The 17,459-nt window shown below is 40.0% G+C and overlaps 1 protein-coding gene across 2 annotated transcripts in view; it reads left to right on the top strand.

Annotated features, from left to right (window-relative positions):
- Nucleotides 1-6,280: 6,280 nt before the first annotated feature.
- The window catches only part of lrfn1 (leucine rich repeat and fibronectin type III domain containing 1), a 176,747-nt gene continuing 165,568 nt past the window's right edge, over nt 6,281-17,459 (top strand). For both annotated transcript variants that reach the window (XM_044119219.1, XM_044119220.1), the window contains exons 1-2: nt 6,281-6,617; nt 6,882-7,259. The gene's annotated coding sequence lies outside the window, so the exon portion shown is untranslated. The remainder of the gene's footprint in view (nt 6,618-6,881; nt 7,260-17,459) is intronic.

The following is a 17,459-nucleotide window of genomic DNA, read 5'->3' as shown; positions in this document are numbered from 1 at the left end:
AGAACAATGAAAATGAAAGGTTTATAGTGCAAAAACAAATGGCACTGGTAACCATATGGATATTCTGAAACATTCAAAATGCCTACAGCCTTAATTGACCATATAGAAGAATACACAAAGTATGTGTAAGAGACTGCAGGCAAAGAAAAATTCATTAACTACAGAACAGAAATGATGGATGATTTCTTGCTTTTGTGGAAAGTGAGACAGAGTGCTCTTTGAAATACTGAATTACTAAGTGCAGTGGCTCCATTAAGAGCAAATGTGTCAAAAAAATTCATGTAAAAAGCCCTTTTAAAGGAGACCAGACGTCCTGTGTCTGCTTATTTTACTGCCAGTGAGAGGGTATCTGTTGGTCCGGGAGAAGGTGATTTAAATTTAATCATAAAAGAAGGAAAGTGACCTTTTGAATCCCTCTCTATATTACAAGTCTGAACCCGAGATCATTAAATGGGAAACCCAAATTTTAAATGTATCATTTAGCTGTTTTAATAAGGAGAAATGTCAGTTCCTTAATTACACCCGGTGATATTATTTTTTATTCTTTTAGATGATGCCACTGAGTATTCGCCGCTCATGCACTAAATTAAGATGTCACCCCTGAACAAAACGCTGTGTGCAAAGCTTGCACTCTTAAAGATAAGCAACATCGTAGCATTGAAGAGAAGCTTGCTTGCAAGTGAGCTGTACGTCACACTTCCCCCACTTGGCCCGTTGTTGTCTTTAAGATCTTCAATACGAGGAGACATTGAGGGCTCCTTAAAGCAATAAAGTGGTACTTGCTATTTAGACTAGATCAGACTAGCACACTGAAAGTATGAAGCATGGACACATTTAGGATTCACTATACGTCAATGACACGAGTCAAAAAGTCATTTCTGATTACTGCAGTTAATGAAATTCAGTCTTACTTGCTTTGCTTTTGATTCCCTATATTGTAAAGATCTGAGAACAAATGCGATTGAATAAAAGAAAGATGAACAAAGCCCACTGCATAGAGGAGTTGTGTTCATGTAATGTGTCTGGTATCACACTCTGCCTTTTGCCGTTGCCTGTTTTTAGTCTTTACCTATAGCTGTGACAAATCTGCAGGAGTGAGTTATTTAATTCATTTGCACCTTTTTAAACCTCGCTTGCTTATGATGTTGCATAAATTCACAGATACAATTAGTGTCGCTATGGTGGCATCGCGCGGTTGCTGCAGATTTGTTAGCTGCACATCCATGATGTAAATCTCTCATTCCCACTACATCTGAATGATGCTCTATTGGATTGAGAGATTATCTCCCACTCCATTACACCACCTCACACAGCCTGAAAGGTCAATAAAAGGCAGGCAGGTTTCATGTCGTTTTGCTAAGTTCTTGCCAAACTGTGCCTGTTAAATTTTGTTGAGCCTGTGGGAGTTGTAGCGTCAGGTTGCTAACAAGAGTGCCTCAAGGTTCGGCGTTGTGGCGTCACATTGCAAGAATCTTAATTGTAAGGAGTGGTTTTGAGCTCCTGTTGCCTTATTAAAGGAGGAGTATTATGTAAAATTGACTTTTTTAAAAAACTTTACATCATGTTATAAAGTTATTCCTTCACCCAAAACATAGCTGGAGTGCCTAAATACTTGCTCTCACAAAGCTACACCCATTTACCGAAAGCTCCTCCTTTGAGTGTCGGATAGAGCAGGAGCTCCTTAAAGAGACAGAGGCCCAATTTCAAAGCATCTATTTGCAAAGTCCAATTTTTTTAAAGTTATGTTTAATGTATACAGCAATTTTATAATAACTGAAGTTCTTATTTGATTGTGGTATTAAACGTTACCGCTGAGTCTTGAAGGTACATAATACTGCCCCTTTAAGCAATTTCAACAAATCTGCCAAGTGACGAGCAAAAACACACAACTGGATGTTTTATGTATTCAATACTGCATAGTTTATCAATTTGATGCCAAATAAATACAGGGCCAGTATCGCTGATATAGATACAATACGATACAATACTTATTACTTTAGTATATCTTCAAATTTCTGACCATAGGCATTTGTGTGGTTTTTCCTTTAAATTATTTTAAAACCTAGGAGAGAATTTTGATAAAGCTTATATCTGTCTACAATATCATTTCTGTCCATATTTACACCACGAACAGAAACAATATAAAAGCAAAACAAATTTGTGTGCATTGTTTTCTAAATGAAGTGTAAAAAAAATGTTTGAGAGCTAATCAGAGCAAAATCTTTTTATTATAGACTCGAGAAACTACAGTACAGAAATAAAGTTTCAAGAGGAAAGCCAATACTAAAGTATCCATGTTAGTATCAATACAATACTGATACAGACTTTTGGATATGATCAATATTTCGGATAATTCTCCAAAAACCGGAGAAGCGGATTAACATCTGACACCAAAAACCAGTTCATACATAGAAATTACCTTCGACTTTTTCAATTTTTTTTTTTATTGGATCTTGTTTTATTTGATACTTTTATTGTGATTCAACATATTTTTAAAATTCTGTTTAATAGGTTTGATGAATTTCGTGCTCTAAAGAAGGCATAAAAGTTGCCGACTGCTGAAGTACTCAACACAGCTGGCAGAAATAACAGCTTTTACCAACAAGGTATGTTGCTTGGAACTAGATAGATTTTGGGGTGCAGGATTTGTACTTTACTACGATTTAGATGGGCGAAAAAAAGCTTCCAGTTCCATTTGCAGCATGTTAAATAACAACATTTTACTCCGTGACTGAGAGCAGCAGCACACGGAGTGATTCAATGACTGAAATAAGGCCCCGTTAATCCGTTACAGAGCTCTGTCGGTGCTCTAATGATGCTGCTCTTCCTGTGGGCAGCTTTTTATTGTCCCTGTCACCGCGTTAATTTTAATCCCATTTCAAGGTGCGCATACACATGAGACCATTCACTCACAGGTTCAACTCCTGCAGCAGAAGACATTAAGCGTCCTCTGGATTCAGGCAGAATGGGGGGGGAGGAGCAAAAGAAAAAAAAGGCAAAATTTTTTACTGTACTTGATGGAAATTGACTTGAACAATTTGTTAAAACACTAATAAAGAACATCCATGTTGAGTAGAAAGAGGGAGAAAAACGACAATTTGAGATGTCTTCACTCACTTTGACGCATATTAAGCAACCCCAGCATGTAATGTTTCCCAGGTCATTAAGCACACCTTTGAGGATATTAGCAGCTGGGTGGTGTGTACTGGAACTAAGTCCGGTTCCCTCCCTGCTTTCATGTTTAGCATTTCAGGGGATTGCAGGTCTGCTGATTAGAGCGGATGGATCACACTGACCTAATCTGCTATTATGCTTTCAAAGAGTACAGTGCGGTAATTTCATCACTTCAGGGAGCGTGGACTGTTAAGATGGACAATATCTTGGTAACAGACTAATCAATCACTTTTAGAGTGCATTACTGAGATGGAGCTTAGCCCCGTGGAAGGCGGCCCGATATAAATAGCAGATTGGCTTCCTTCATGGCTGTTTTTCAATTTCCATCAGCTTTCTCCGCATGCGTCTCGTGCACTTCACCCACCTCACGAACACACACGTCCTCATTCAGCCTCACGGTAATCTCTTTATGAAACTTGCAGTTTCTGCCAGCTCAGTGGCGCGCCTGTCGAAGAGGCACAAAACTGTTTCGACGCCCGGATCTCTCTTGCACTCGATTATTATGCCTTTGGGTGTTTGTTGGGGTTATAGCCGACCTGTAGCTGTGTAGGTTTTGATCAAAAGTGTTACAGATGACCGGACCGCATCGTCTCACAAGTTTACATCTGAAAACGAAACGGGGCGTTGGGCCCAATCGTTTCTGAAGTGGCCTTTAATCACGGCAGTCTGTGACCGGCTAATTGTGACCGCAGCAGTAAAACGTAGACGGTTTGAAACCCGCACCTCTTAAAGCACACACAAAAAAGAATCATATTTCAAAACAGTAACTAGAAGAGTGAAATTCTCTGTGTTAAGATTTGCCCTTCTTAACCGTGTCGCTTTAGGACCATAAAGTGTGCATATGCTATTTGAATTAGCCACTTTATTCACTGCTGTTTAACTTCTAATCATTTTACCCTTATTACTGGAGAACATTTGGGAGCGGTTAGTTATAATAAATTGACTGTGGCTTACATTTTTGCATTTTATGTGTAAAAAACCCCCCCAAAAAAACAGGAAAGAAAAGGGAAGAAAAATCAAATTAAGCTTCACTCCAAGGTAGAAATACCTCCTCTGTGTTTCTGCGCATCTCACCTCCCCCATTTTCAAATGCAGTGCCTTCAACTGGAACTGGTGCGTGAGGAATAATCCCACTGCCAAATCAATCTGATTTTAGAGGATCTGTCAAGTCCAGCAGAATTCCTTTCTGCACTCACATGTTGTGAAGTCTCCATGCAACCAGTGGGGGACGAATATTCACAAAAGAGGACATTGTGAGCAGGCTGCAGATGTTTGTACTATGATTACAAACAGGTGATCTCTGGCTTTCTTTGGCTTCTCTGAGAGGATTAAGCAATGCTTACTGTTTTTTTGTTGTCTTTATTTCCATTTGTTTCTTTCAATGTGTAGATATTTATGTTTATTTTTCTGCTGGGTTGATGTTTCATATCTGTTGGCAAAGACAGAGAGAAATTGTCCCAATTGGCAGTGAAGCCTGACTGGAAGATGTGGGTAGTTAGGGTATTTTTCTTCTCCTTTTGGTTATCTTAATCTGGACATTGTCCTGCACATTTTGCATGTACAAATTCCTTACTTTTACTGTCTGAAAGAGGCAGTATTATGTATTTTCCAGGGACATCATTCTATCTTGTATCGCTATCTGTGTTTCCATTAATCATACATTCACACAACTTGAAATTACAAAAATGCATTTGCTTATGGAAACATTTTAATTTCAATCGAAAAACTGACGTTTCTTTTGATTAAAAAGTTTTCAGGCTAGGGCGAATTGTTTTTTGGTCGTATCGAAATAGATGTATTTCCCAGAAATGCAACGGAAAGACGTTTTGTCTCATCACACGAGTCACGTGATCAATAGCCGGACGTTGCTACTGGCAGAAACGAAGAAGAGGAAGACAGGAAGTAGTAGGAGATTGATCGTTTGTTTTTGTCTTTTTTCTGACAATCCTCCCAACATCGCAGTTCAGAAAAGGTTGTGTGTCATTCAAATGTGTTAAATACATAGTTCTTATTTAAAATTGCAGACTGCAATTTACCCAAGACGCTGGATAAGTAGCTGCTACGTCTCCTCTGATGTCTGATAGATGATGTCATGGCTAAATTATGAATATATCTCATGTAACTGTTTACATCCATCGCTGCATGATTTATAATGACTTATTGCACCAGCAACCATTTTTACAGATGATATTCACTTAATTTATTATTTAATAGAAACACTGCAATTGGGAAAAAAATTGTTTTTTCAACATCAAAAGAATACAGGCAAAGATTTGTGCACTTTTTCAATGTAAACACAGCTACTGTTGTCTACAGTAATAGAAATGCTGTATATATCAAACATGACATAAAAGAAATTCGAGTATGGAATATATATAGAGCTACAAAAAGTAGATTTTTTACATAATACACCCCATTTAAGGTTGGAGGGAAGAAAGGAAGGAAGGATGAACAGATTGTTGAATAGCTGACTGATTCACCAATGGATGGATGTGAAAAATGTATGGATGAAACTTTATTGCATTCAGCAGCAAGTTAAAGGTAAATGGAATCATGCATGTAAATTCAAATGAAAAAAAGAGAAAATAGGAATAAATGAATATACATTAAGATGAAAATTACAACACCAGCAAAAGAATAATGTTCATTTTTATTTCTCCATCCTTTTTTTTTTTTCTTGTTCCATACTTATCCAGACATTAAAAACATGCTAAGTCAAATTCGACAATTTTCCAGACTCCGTGGGAATCCTGTCTACAAATCATTCAAGATGTGTTTAAAAAAATCACTACGACCTGAACAGAAACCATCTTATATCCCTACTAGTTGGGGATGAATGTTATGTTTGAAATGCAGAATCGACCCCCCTCCCACACACACACCCACACACTCTATCTCTCTCACCCCCCCCCGCCCCCCCCCTCTCTCTCCTCCTTCCTTCCTGTCTGCTGTTGCAGTATCATATTGTGCTGGACCAAGAGCTACCAGCCCAACCCGAAGTATCACAAACACCCCACAGCATGCCTCTCTCCCGCTACCTCTTTCGCTCTCTCTGTCTCTTTCTTTGTCGAAATAAGTAAATTCCTACAAAACTCTCCACAGAATAAAAAACAAAAACAAAACAACGACAACCCTCCCTCGGTACTGTCGCGTATATTCGCTTTAAACGGAGCCCTAATGACATCACATTGCTGCAATGCTGCGCTGTCCATGAAATGTGTCAGTCGTTTCCTGTGATAACCAAGGAAGTGTCCACTGGCTGCTCGAGACATCATCATGGCGTGACTAACCGGGCTCGTATTTGGGCAGGTGGACGTTTTGCATTATCAGACATTGGCTGCCTATTTTTGTTTGTTTGTTTGTTTGTTTTTCTTCCGGGATACAGAAGATTTCCCCACCGCATCCCGCCAGGAGAAACCAAAGAAGCGGACGGAGCAAGTCGTGTATGAAAACTAATTGCTCGCATGACTGCGCATACTATTCGGGGAGACTGCATGCGTGTGTGTTTGCTGGGGTGGGATTCCTTCGTCTCGCCTCAGACAGGGGGGAACTTATGACAACCAATAGCTCCGGAGATGAGCTGAAGCAGTATCGTTTGTTTTTACAGGACACGAGCGGTTTTTTTCCCTTTTGTTTTTTTTGTTTGTTTTTTACGGAGAGTTTTCTTTAAGGCTCCAATTTGACGCCAACGTCTCTCTCTTTTTCAGGAAAGCCTAAGTGTCGCTTCGAGAAGAGCTGCAGTTCTCCATCCGGACACCATCTCTTTTCTCTCCCTCTCTCTTTTCCTCGGCTTACGGCGATACATAAGAGGCGGGAGATGTAAGGAGAATGTAACCCACCTTGCGATATCTATTTTTTGAGGGAATATTTTGTGCTATAAAACAGCACGCGGGAGACTTATTGGTGCCACCAGACATTTCCATCCCTGCTCCGACGCAAACCTCGGACTATCCCGAGTTTTTACCCCCCTCTTTTCCTCCTCTCTCTTTGGATTTGGCGGATTTCAGCTATGCATCTGCAGCCTTTTAAGCCACAACCAGGACCCTAGTGGGATTTTAGGTGCGGTTTTTCTCGTCCCGATACAGGTAACTAAAGACACCTTATTGTATTTTTTTTTTTTTTTTTTTGTCGTTTGTGACATTTCGGCTGCCGGTGTATAGCTATAATGTATAGATGCTCCTCACTTCCATTGGATTTTTCAGCACTGTGTAACTTAATAGGAAGGTTAAGCCCCCCCACCCCACCCGGAATTTTTGAATTCCCAACATCCAGCTGTGAATTTATGTGTATTTATCAAAGGAAGCCAGTGTGTGTGTGTGTGTGTGTGTGACCAGTTAAATCGGACGCACTGGATTCGAGTCTTTGGCTCCTGCACTATTAGTTCCACTTTTGGTGAGTCCAAGAATGTCAAATGGAGTTTGGCAGCTCTGACACATGTGTGGATGCAATGTCTTCATCATGAATCTGTCTGTCTGTCTGTCTAGCTATCTATCTAATCATGATCAGTTTGTGCATAATGGGCCCAATGCCGCCCCATCATATTGCTCCTCTTAAACAGACAAATGAGCTAAATTCCCACAGACAGAGGCGCATATGGATGGTGGAAATGCTCCGGGTGTGTCTGCATCTGCAAGACGCAGAAGACTTTTTATATTTATTTATATAGAACTTAGCAGCAGCATGAGCTGAAATCCAATGCAAGAGCAAGAAGCAAAATTTCGCTCCTATTGGTCAGAGAGTGGACGGGTTGCACCGTGGATCCACGGAGCCTGGCTGATGATCATGATGATGAGTAAAACTTGTTAGAGCTAACTGCTGAGTGGCGTACAGCCAGATGATTTGTGTAATAGGCTCCAGCTTGATGTATGTGTGTGTGTGGGGGGTGCGTATGCGTGTGTATCCTTGGTGTGGGTTAGTGGTACATCACATTTGCAGAAATCTGTCCAGAAGGTTTACTCCAGTAAGGCAGAACATTTTGACAAGTGAAGGGCATATTTCTTCATTATGGTGCATTTTACCCTTAAAACAAAAAATTGGATTTGGTAGAGATTGACAAAGATCACAATGTGACGGCTAGTCGACTGGGTCAGAGGCTCTCCAGAACATTAGCTGTGGTTGTACCAGATCTACTGAGAGTGGTAAAAGAGCTTAAAGGATAGGACAGTGGTGAACCATTGACATGGTTCTTGATGTGCATAGGGAGCACAGGCTGGGCCGTGGTGTTTCAGCCAACTGATAAGCTACTCTAGTGCAGATTTACTGAAGAACGTAATGCTGGTTTCTGAAAGTTGGTTCCTGAGGGGGGTGATCTGTCTGAGTGGTCTGCTGAGCTCTGTCCACTGTGGAAAGTCTCTTGATCATCAGAACTGGACCACCAAGCAATGGAAGATCTGATCTAATGCATATCTTTAATTTTATTTTATTTTTTTACTCTGTTACTTGGATGGCTATGTGCATTTTCTTACATCTGTGAATCATATGGAACTATAATGCATTAAGAGACAAGATCAAGCTGGTGGAGGGAATTTGACGCTTTGGGCAACGTTTGAGTGGGAAACCTTTGGTCCTTTCACCCGTGGCGATGTTACTCTGATACATACACTCTAATTAAGCACTGCTCTGCCATGAGGCAAAAATGGTAGATCTTCTGATCTCAGTTACACCAAGTTTCTGCTGGAAGTGCTGCATAAAGTCTGATCCATGCATCAGATTTAAAGCTACCGTTGATAACTTTTATGAAATGTGTTTTTTTAAAATAATTTTTGAAAACATGTTTCTTTAAATTATTAAACTATTACTATCTAGTGACAGTTTAAGACAGGTAAACTGTGGTCCTACTGCCATCTGCAGAACTACATGGCTTGGTTAGAAAGAACCAATCAGAGCCAGTAGGAGGGTCTTAGTACTGGCTGTCTGACACCGTAACATATGTGCTGCTCAAATACTTGCTGCAAAATGTTCTCCACAACACAGCCTCCCATGAATGCTCATGCTAGTTAGCATAGCCACCGGTGACTGTGGTCAAACAGATTCCCTGTAATGGTAATTTGCTTCTCCCCTATTAGCACATGAGCTGGATTGACAGCGCTAAGTCCCTCCTCCTGGCTCTTATTGGTTGTTTCTGACCGGGAGCTATGTAATTTTGCAAGTGGCAGTAGGACCACAGGGAGCTAATTTTATTTATTTTTTTTCACAAAACTTGTCTGTAGGCTCTAATAAATATGTAAAAACATTTTTTTAAAGTTACTTACTTCAGCTTTAAAGGCTCTGCTGGTAACATGTTGGTTTCATGAATGCCACCTAGAGTTACCGAGTTATTAACTTTACTTAGGAATTAAGCGCAATTAATTGGAACACACAGAACTAACCCTGTAATTTATAATAACTGAGGTCGGCCTCGAGCAGGGACTTTAATATTGTTGTGCAAAATACCCTTTGACATTATTTTGACTAAAACAGCCAGTTTTTAAGCAATTATCGCCACACCCTCTACATCAGGGTAATTCAGTTTAAAGTGTTGATGTTCTGCAGCTTCTAGATGAGTCTCTGCTTCCACACACCTGAGTCAAATAATCAGACCCATTAGCAGGGCTGTGGAGAACTTGACTGCATACAGAGGAGGTAATTCAGCCATTTGATTCAGGTGTGTTGGACCAGGGACTCATGGGAAAGTTTCAGGACACTGGCTCTTAAGGACTGGAGTTGAATTCCTCCATGCTCTTATTGGCGCTGTGCGCTTCCATCATCACATAAAAAGCCACGTTTTCGAGTCCAGAGCACAAAATTATTGAAGCGACACATTCATATTTGTGAAAAAAATTAAGTAAAGTAGGTTTTGATGATATCCTTAGGCCGCTGTAATTCATTTCTAGTCGTATTGCTTATTCTCATGGTTGTGTCTGTAAATCTGTGACAAAACAAAATGTTTATATTTTGGATTTGATATGATAGTTTGCTTAAATTAGCCCGGTTCCCAGTTAATCCCATTCATCCCAATTCCCTTAAAAAGCTGCAGTATGTAACATTTATAAACAATGTTTCTTCCATCCATCCATCCATCCATTTTCTATTCACCCTTTGTCCCTAATGGGGTCGGGAGGGTTGCTGATGTCTGTCCCCAGCTAACGTTCCGGGCGAGAGGCGGGTTCACCCTGGACAGGTCGCCAGTCTGTCGCAGGGCAACACAGAGACATACAGAACACGTAAACATTCACACACACACTCATACCTAGGGAGAATTTAGAGAGACCAATTAACCTGACAGTCATGTTTTTGGACTGTGGGAGGAAGCCGGAGAACCCAGAGAGAACCCACCATTCACAGGGAGAACATGCAAACTCCATGCAGGAAGACCCCGGGCCGGGATTCGAACCCAGGACCTTCTTGCTGCAAGGCAACAGCTCTACCAACTGCGCCACTGTGCAGCCCCAATGTTTCTTTTTTTTTTTTTATTATTCTTTTTTTTTTACATATTTAAAATTCCTTGTGTTGTTATAATATAACCTGAGACAGATAATCTGTGAAAATTGAGCTCCTCTGCCTTATTTCTGTGGTCCCCAAAACAACCAGTCAGAGCCAGGAGGAAGTCTTACTGCGGTCAATCATTCTCTTGTACGCGCTCCTTGAGGTTCTGGTGGTGCATAAACAACTAGATGTCACAAGTAAACTTTTTATTTGCTGTCATCAATTGCTAAACTATCTAGGAACTATTTGTCGCTTAACAGAGAGCAATCGGTGGGTGCAAGCAGCGCATACACAGGGAAGATTGATGGCGCTAAGACCCCTCTCCGGGCTCTGATTGGATGTTTCTGACTAAGCTGTGTGTTTCTGCAGATAGCAGAGGAGCTTGATATTTTTTCCCCCATCGGTTATCTTTCTCATGTTATACTGTCACGACATGCTGACAGTTTTAACAAATATGTAAACAACATAATGTCTATAAAAACTACATACTGCAGCTTCAATAGCCAGTGAAAGCACTTCTAGATTTCCAGTGGAGTCCTTGACAGGGTCAGGGCTGCAGGCAAGACGGTCATAAAATTATCTCTAAATCTTCTTCACAATAGGGATGTTATTAATGCAGGGAGTGAGCAATGTTGATTATGAGTGCAGCAGACATTCATTTAGCTGTCATTATTTCAGGCCGGTATTTGAGGGAAGCTGGTAACTGTACAGGCTGAGTATCCTAATTTTAGAACGTGATGCCGAAGAGGCCGCCGCTGCTTTCTGGAATTATATCTTTATTCCGGGGAGGAAAGAACTCAAACGCCAGCATTGAGAAAGAAACAAGAATAAGACTGTAAATCTGTTTAAGAGTTGAGGTTAGATGTTAATATCTTGCTCTGAAGTCAAGAGAGCTTCCCTCATCTAGCTCTGCTTTATTCACACAATGCCTTCCAAGACCTCCCCCTGGGGATTATGTAGGTACCAGGCAGCTGTGTAGTTATATCGGGACAGGGAGTGAGTGTTTCTGCAGAATGCAGTGCTGTTTAAAAAAATAAAATACATTGACACACATATACGCACCATCTATACCAATGTGATGCAATCCTGGATGATGAATATCAGTCTTCATCGCTTGATGTTTTGGCAATTACAAATACAGGTGACATGGCGGTAAGGAAACATGGATTATGTTGAATTGTTGTAAAATCTTAAAAAAAAAATCAAATTAGCCTAATCAAATTACACAGCATTATAGAGGTTTTGACATAAAGGACTATTAAGAGGAAAATACTGCTAAAAACAAAGGTTAATGAGTTTCCCCTCAAAGGAGGTTGGATACCCTTGAGCCTTATTGGATTGGTAATTTGAATTAGCGACGTGTGCAGTGGGACTCTTATGTATTTATGTGGGGGGTTTTTTTGTTGTTGTTTTTTTCCCCCCACCTCTTTCAACCAGCTGTGTGATGCAGTAAGCGGTGATAATCACGTCTGTGGCTTGTCAGGGTGTTGCAGGATGTTACAGCAGAAGCTCAAAGCGCTTGCTGTCATGTGTTCGCCTAATGAAATCAGACAGGATGGTCATTATCATCATTGTGCATTATTGCAGACACTTCCATTTTCAGCACTGCTAAGCCAGGCAGACAAAAATCAAATAGAATAAAAAATAAAAAATCTTACCTGTGCAGAATAAATACACAGAAACTCTTACCAAGGCATGCATGCAAGCAGATGTGGATATATAAATGTATATTTTTTTGCTCGTACAGTTTTTACTTTCTGAGTCGCTTTATGCGAGCTATGAAGTGCGATAAATGGGGTCCCTCTGCTTTGTCATTCTGCTGTATTGTGTTACAGCTGCTGCTCTGGTGCTGGTGTCATGTGTTCTCATTATGAAAGCGGGACTGGGAGAAGGTTATCAGCCACAGCAGGAATGAAAGAATAACTGAAACACAGGCTATTGATCTGTATGCTGCAGCATGAAAGGCTTTATAATGCAACATATAGAAGAGCTTTTGTTGTATGTGCAATATATAAATAGCTTTTTTTTTTTTCTTTTGCAGTGAGTCATGTCGAAAGCCTGACATTTACGCAGGGTGCGTTATTTTCAGTAAAGATGACTTTTATGATTCTCTTGGCTTTGGGTCTGTAAATGGTAGGGAGAAATCTCTGTTTGGCATGTTGTCACAATTAGATATTGCTTCGTCACACAATTAAACAGTTATGCATATATGTAGAGGACCATATACCACGTGAAAGAAAGATTAAGAGGAGTTGCACCAAACGGTTCAGTAATGCAGGACTCTTAATAGATGGAATATGTAAATCTGGTTACAAAAAACAGGGCTGACAATGTTAATACATGTGATTAACCTGAAAAATGTAACTTACATAATGCAGATTAATAAAACCATCTATTTTGACCTAAAAGCCTCTCTTTCGCTTAGGGTTACCAAGTTCACAGCAGCATGTTTTGGGCTTGACACATGGGGAGCGGCGAGCAACTTCGAAAGCCGAAAAATTTTTCTTGACGGCGACGGCAGCATTAAAAGTCGAACCGCTTTGTTGAACGAATTATGCCGCTCCTGCATATCGAACGCAGGGTAAGCGATTGTCGCCTCATCGCAGGAGTTGAGAGCGGTGAGGGATGAGCAGTTTCTCATTTTTATATAATGTTTCAAGTGAAATGACTTCCTTTAAACTTTCCTGAAAATGAAAAAAAAGAAAACACTGATAAATTTCAGACTTATTTTGGTTTGAGACGGTCAAACATTTTTTTAAACAGTGGCGATTTTCAATACGGGCCATATGGGCAGTTGGCCAGGGCGGCATCAGAAAGGGGAGGAGGACCCAAGAAGAAGTTTCCAGCTACTTGTATGTATGTGTAGCTGAGTAAATTTCTCCTTAATTGCTGTTGAGTGCCAGTAGACAAAATTACCTGCTTTCTGCTACAAAAAACAAAACCAAAAACTGATAATAGCTTGCATTTTCTTTGGTTGGAGTGCGGCAGGAGGAGGGGCTTCGGCACCATTCCTGCAGGTACCGAAACTGTGTGCATATTTATATTCCAAGCTTACAAAGTTAAGCATAGTGATTAATCGTGATTACATTTTTTTACCCTTTGACAGCACTATTAAAAAAAGCAAAGAACTATCACTTGGAAATATATTTGCAAGAATAGAAATGACTAGGTCACCTCTGGAGTCCTTCTCTGTATCCCTGGAATAAATCTTCTGTTGACATGGAGGGGGTTGACTCTTTAGGCAGATTACAGCATCACCCAGCCGCCACACCAGGCGGATCGAGATGCATACATAAAGATGCACAGAAGAGGTGATCTATCTCTATATTCTTATACCACATTTATGGTCTCACACTTCCAGAGCGATAAACATCCATATAGCAGTAGTTATTGCTTCGTAAATTCCCCGCTGTCCTGGCGAAGTGGGAGGTGGGGCTGCGGTAACCGCTGCAAGGAGGAGAACTCGCCTTTTAATTCAAAAAAATCAACTATCAGCTAACACAATCAAGAGGGCGACTTCAGCTGAACAATTAGGCCATTTGTCATTCTGACTACACCAGCGGCATGAGGTCTAACGCACTGACAAGCTAACTACCTGACCCGTGATCATGCTTTCCATTCTTGGAACAGTGTGTGCTTTGAATAACTTTGTGCACTTGAGGGTGATGTCTACTCTTTAATTGACATGGCTTGTTGCGCCCTTGCCAGCTTGGAAAGATAAATGAAATGAAATATTTTTGATAAGTAATACTTCAATCTATTTATTTTTACCAATTCTATCCACTTACCTGAATTAAAATACCTGCTAAAGCTAATGTGTAAAAGCTCATTTAATAAACAGCATTTGCTATTATGTCTATGTATTGTCTGCCCATATTTGCATTTTTACATATATTTTATAAATATTTCTATGGTGAAAATATATATGCAAATATTGTCATGATGATATTAGGGTGCTGTAGATGCCTTTCCTTTTAATCTGTCCTTCTACATATATATATGGTGTATTGGCAGTTTTGCCAATTTCAAGTGCACAGTTGAAGGCTTTGCTGTTGCAAGACTCCATCCTGCTTGCTAAATATTGCGTTATCATGAAATAATACAACTTCAGAACGCTTAAAAATACATCAGGCAACAATTATTGCACTCCAGACAGTCTGTAACAATATTAATATTGCACACACTGATCTTGCGAAGATGATGTATTGGGCTGCCCTACCTTTGGTCACACTTTTTTCCACTGCAGAGCTGCTAAATTTAAGCAATGCTGCTGAAAGGGCAGGGGTAAAATGCAACATAGACTTTACAAGAAGGTAGCTGCAGTTAAAAACAAAAAACGACAGCTGCTGTTATAAACACTAAGGTCTGTAAAACTTGATTCAATGGTCTAAAAAGCTGCTGTATCCAGCCACAAAATGACTTGCTTAACATTCATTAAGCTATAATCTGGTGCAGTTCATCTTTGCTCTTTGAGCTTAATGTTTTCTGTGCGTGGTTCCAGATGAATTAACAATTAAAATAATTTTTTAAAAATAAAGCAATCAAGTTTATTTGCATAGGACATTTCAGCAACAAGGCAGTTCAAAGTGCCTTACTTCATAAGACACAAAAGCGCTCAAAAACATCACATAGCTACCAATTAAAGAGCCAACATTACATTTGTGCCGTCATCAAAAACATCAGTGCACATCACATATGTTGGTCAATGTTCCACTAGTTAGGATCCAAAGGGAATTTGATCATGTGGGGTTTTAATCTTGATTTTAAAAAAAACAAACCTCAGTGTTTGGACTGTTTTGCACATTTCTGGAAGTTTGTTTCCGGTTTGTGGTGCATGGAAGCTGAATACTGCATCTGAAAAATAGGCCTAGAAGACCATGTACCACATGAGACAGATAAAGAGTCGCACCAAGCACCTCAATGATGTAGGAATTTAATAAATGGAATGTAATAATTAGGTTAAGGGCATTTTGTAAGCCATCTTTACCAAATTTTACAGGCAATTAACATCAATAACATAGGTAACAGTAACAGAAAAGTTGCTGTGTATTTTCTGCCAACTTGCGTCAGTCTTCCGACCACCTGCAAACATTTCCAAAGCCGACACGCTCTCGCAGATAGAGGTTGGAAGCAACTTTACTGCTTTTGCCCATCTGGCTTATCTCTAAAACAGAGCAGGCTGCTGCATGAATGTTCCTCCAAATATTGCTCTGAGAATGCAAAACGACTTTTAAATGGCTCTCTCACATTTTCCCTATCCATCCAGCGAGACACACGGCCGTGCTGAGCAGCCGACTGTCCACTAGCGGTCGGCCCAGATAACCAGCTCAGCCCATAGGCCTAAACCTCAACGTGTGTATCTAAAAGGTCATGATTGATTTTACACAGTGAATGTGCATATCAGCGTTTAACTGTAACATGTGAAACATCTGCTTTGTGGTTTATAAGTCCACTATGTACAATTAAGCTTATCCAGACTGAGATACATTGTTGCTGCAGCTCATTTTCTTAACTGATTTTATACACGAAGATTGCAGCCAAAAATTGGTTGTGTTGTTAATTGTACAAAAAATATTTATACCTTCTTAGATGTGGAAGTAAAATTATTTTTAAATTATTATTTTTAATAATTGGAAATGAAAGGGCATCTCATTAATTATAAAAGTGAATGTCAAACAGGTTTAGTAACTGCTGAAAAAGGTTTTGAACATTTTCGCTTGTATTTGCCTGATTTATCTTTGGAGCCAAACTCCAACTGCGGAAACCCTCCTCACCATCACCCTGATCTTTAAAACCCCTTCTACAAACTCTGGATCAGGTCTAAGTTGAGACCCCAGCTTTGCCACTCCAAAATACAAATACTTATACCAAATTTTCTGTTCACGAAGATTGGATGTGAAGAAAATCTGGATCTAGTTTTCCATATTCTAATACAGAGTCCGGATTAGTGGTCTCACCAGCACCAGGTGTCATAGCATCATTGGATGGGTTTGGCACCGACTCTGGTTACAACATTTGAGAGTTTAAGCATCATTTTTTAAAACTCCTAGCAAAGTTAAAGCAAAAATCTTGAGATTTCAGTTTCCTGTAATGATAATTACAGGAAATGAGACATATGTTATACATTGGGCACTGCGTGGTTATAGTCCTCAGCACTATTGCACTAGGTTAGATTCTTGGTCTGCATCTTAAATGAAGTCCAATATCTCCAAAAAAATTCTTACTACACAAGTAAACATCAGAAAAGGTAGTTTGATTTGGTTTCATGAGACCTGTGGTCGTTGTTTCTAAAGGATGTTTTACTTTTAGGACTCTTTCCTGTCACTGCTCCCACTTTAGTTGGAGATAAACAACAAAGGATCTGAGTATAATGCGATACAAACCATGAATGACTTAGAATAAGTGGTGTCAGTGCCTCAAAAAAAGAAGTAGTTAATTCTGTGAATATTGGACCTTGTGTGAGGACAAGAGCAAGCAAAGAAAGGAGAAAATAAGTGCCAATTAAGTGAGTAATAGGAAGCAGGAGTGAGTTAGATGTTCCTCCCTGGGCGAGTAAAGTTATTTAAGTGCTCAAGATGTTTAAGAAAAAAAAAAGTTTAAGAAATGGCATTATCGCACCAGTCAAAAAGATCAAAGTGTACGCCACCAAAGCACTGAAGCAATTAAACCAGAGCTACGCTTTCCGAATTTGCTTTCTAGGGTTTGTAACAACGTGACAGGAACAAAAGCGGAGGTGCACTCGCTGCACTGGAAACCGGAGGAAACCCAGGTAAATAACACGAAGGCCTCGAGAGGAAGAAAACACTTTCCACTTCTCAACT

This window comes from Gambusia affinis, linkage group LG06 (genome assembly GCF_019740435.1).
Source record: "Gambusia affinis linkage group LG06, SWU_Gaff_1.0, whole genome shotgun sequence".
NCBI classification, from domain to species: domain Eukaryota; kingdom Metazoa; phylum Chordata; class Actinopteri; order Cyprinodontiformes; family Poeciliidae; genus Gambusia; species Gambusia affinis.
This window is presented reverse-complemented; position numbering and strand designations above follow the sequence as displayed.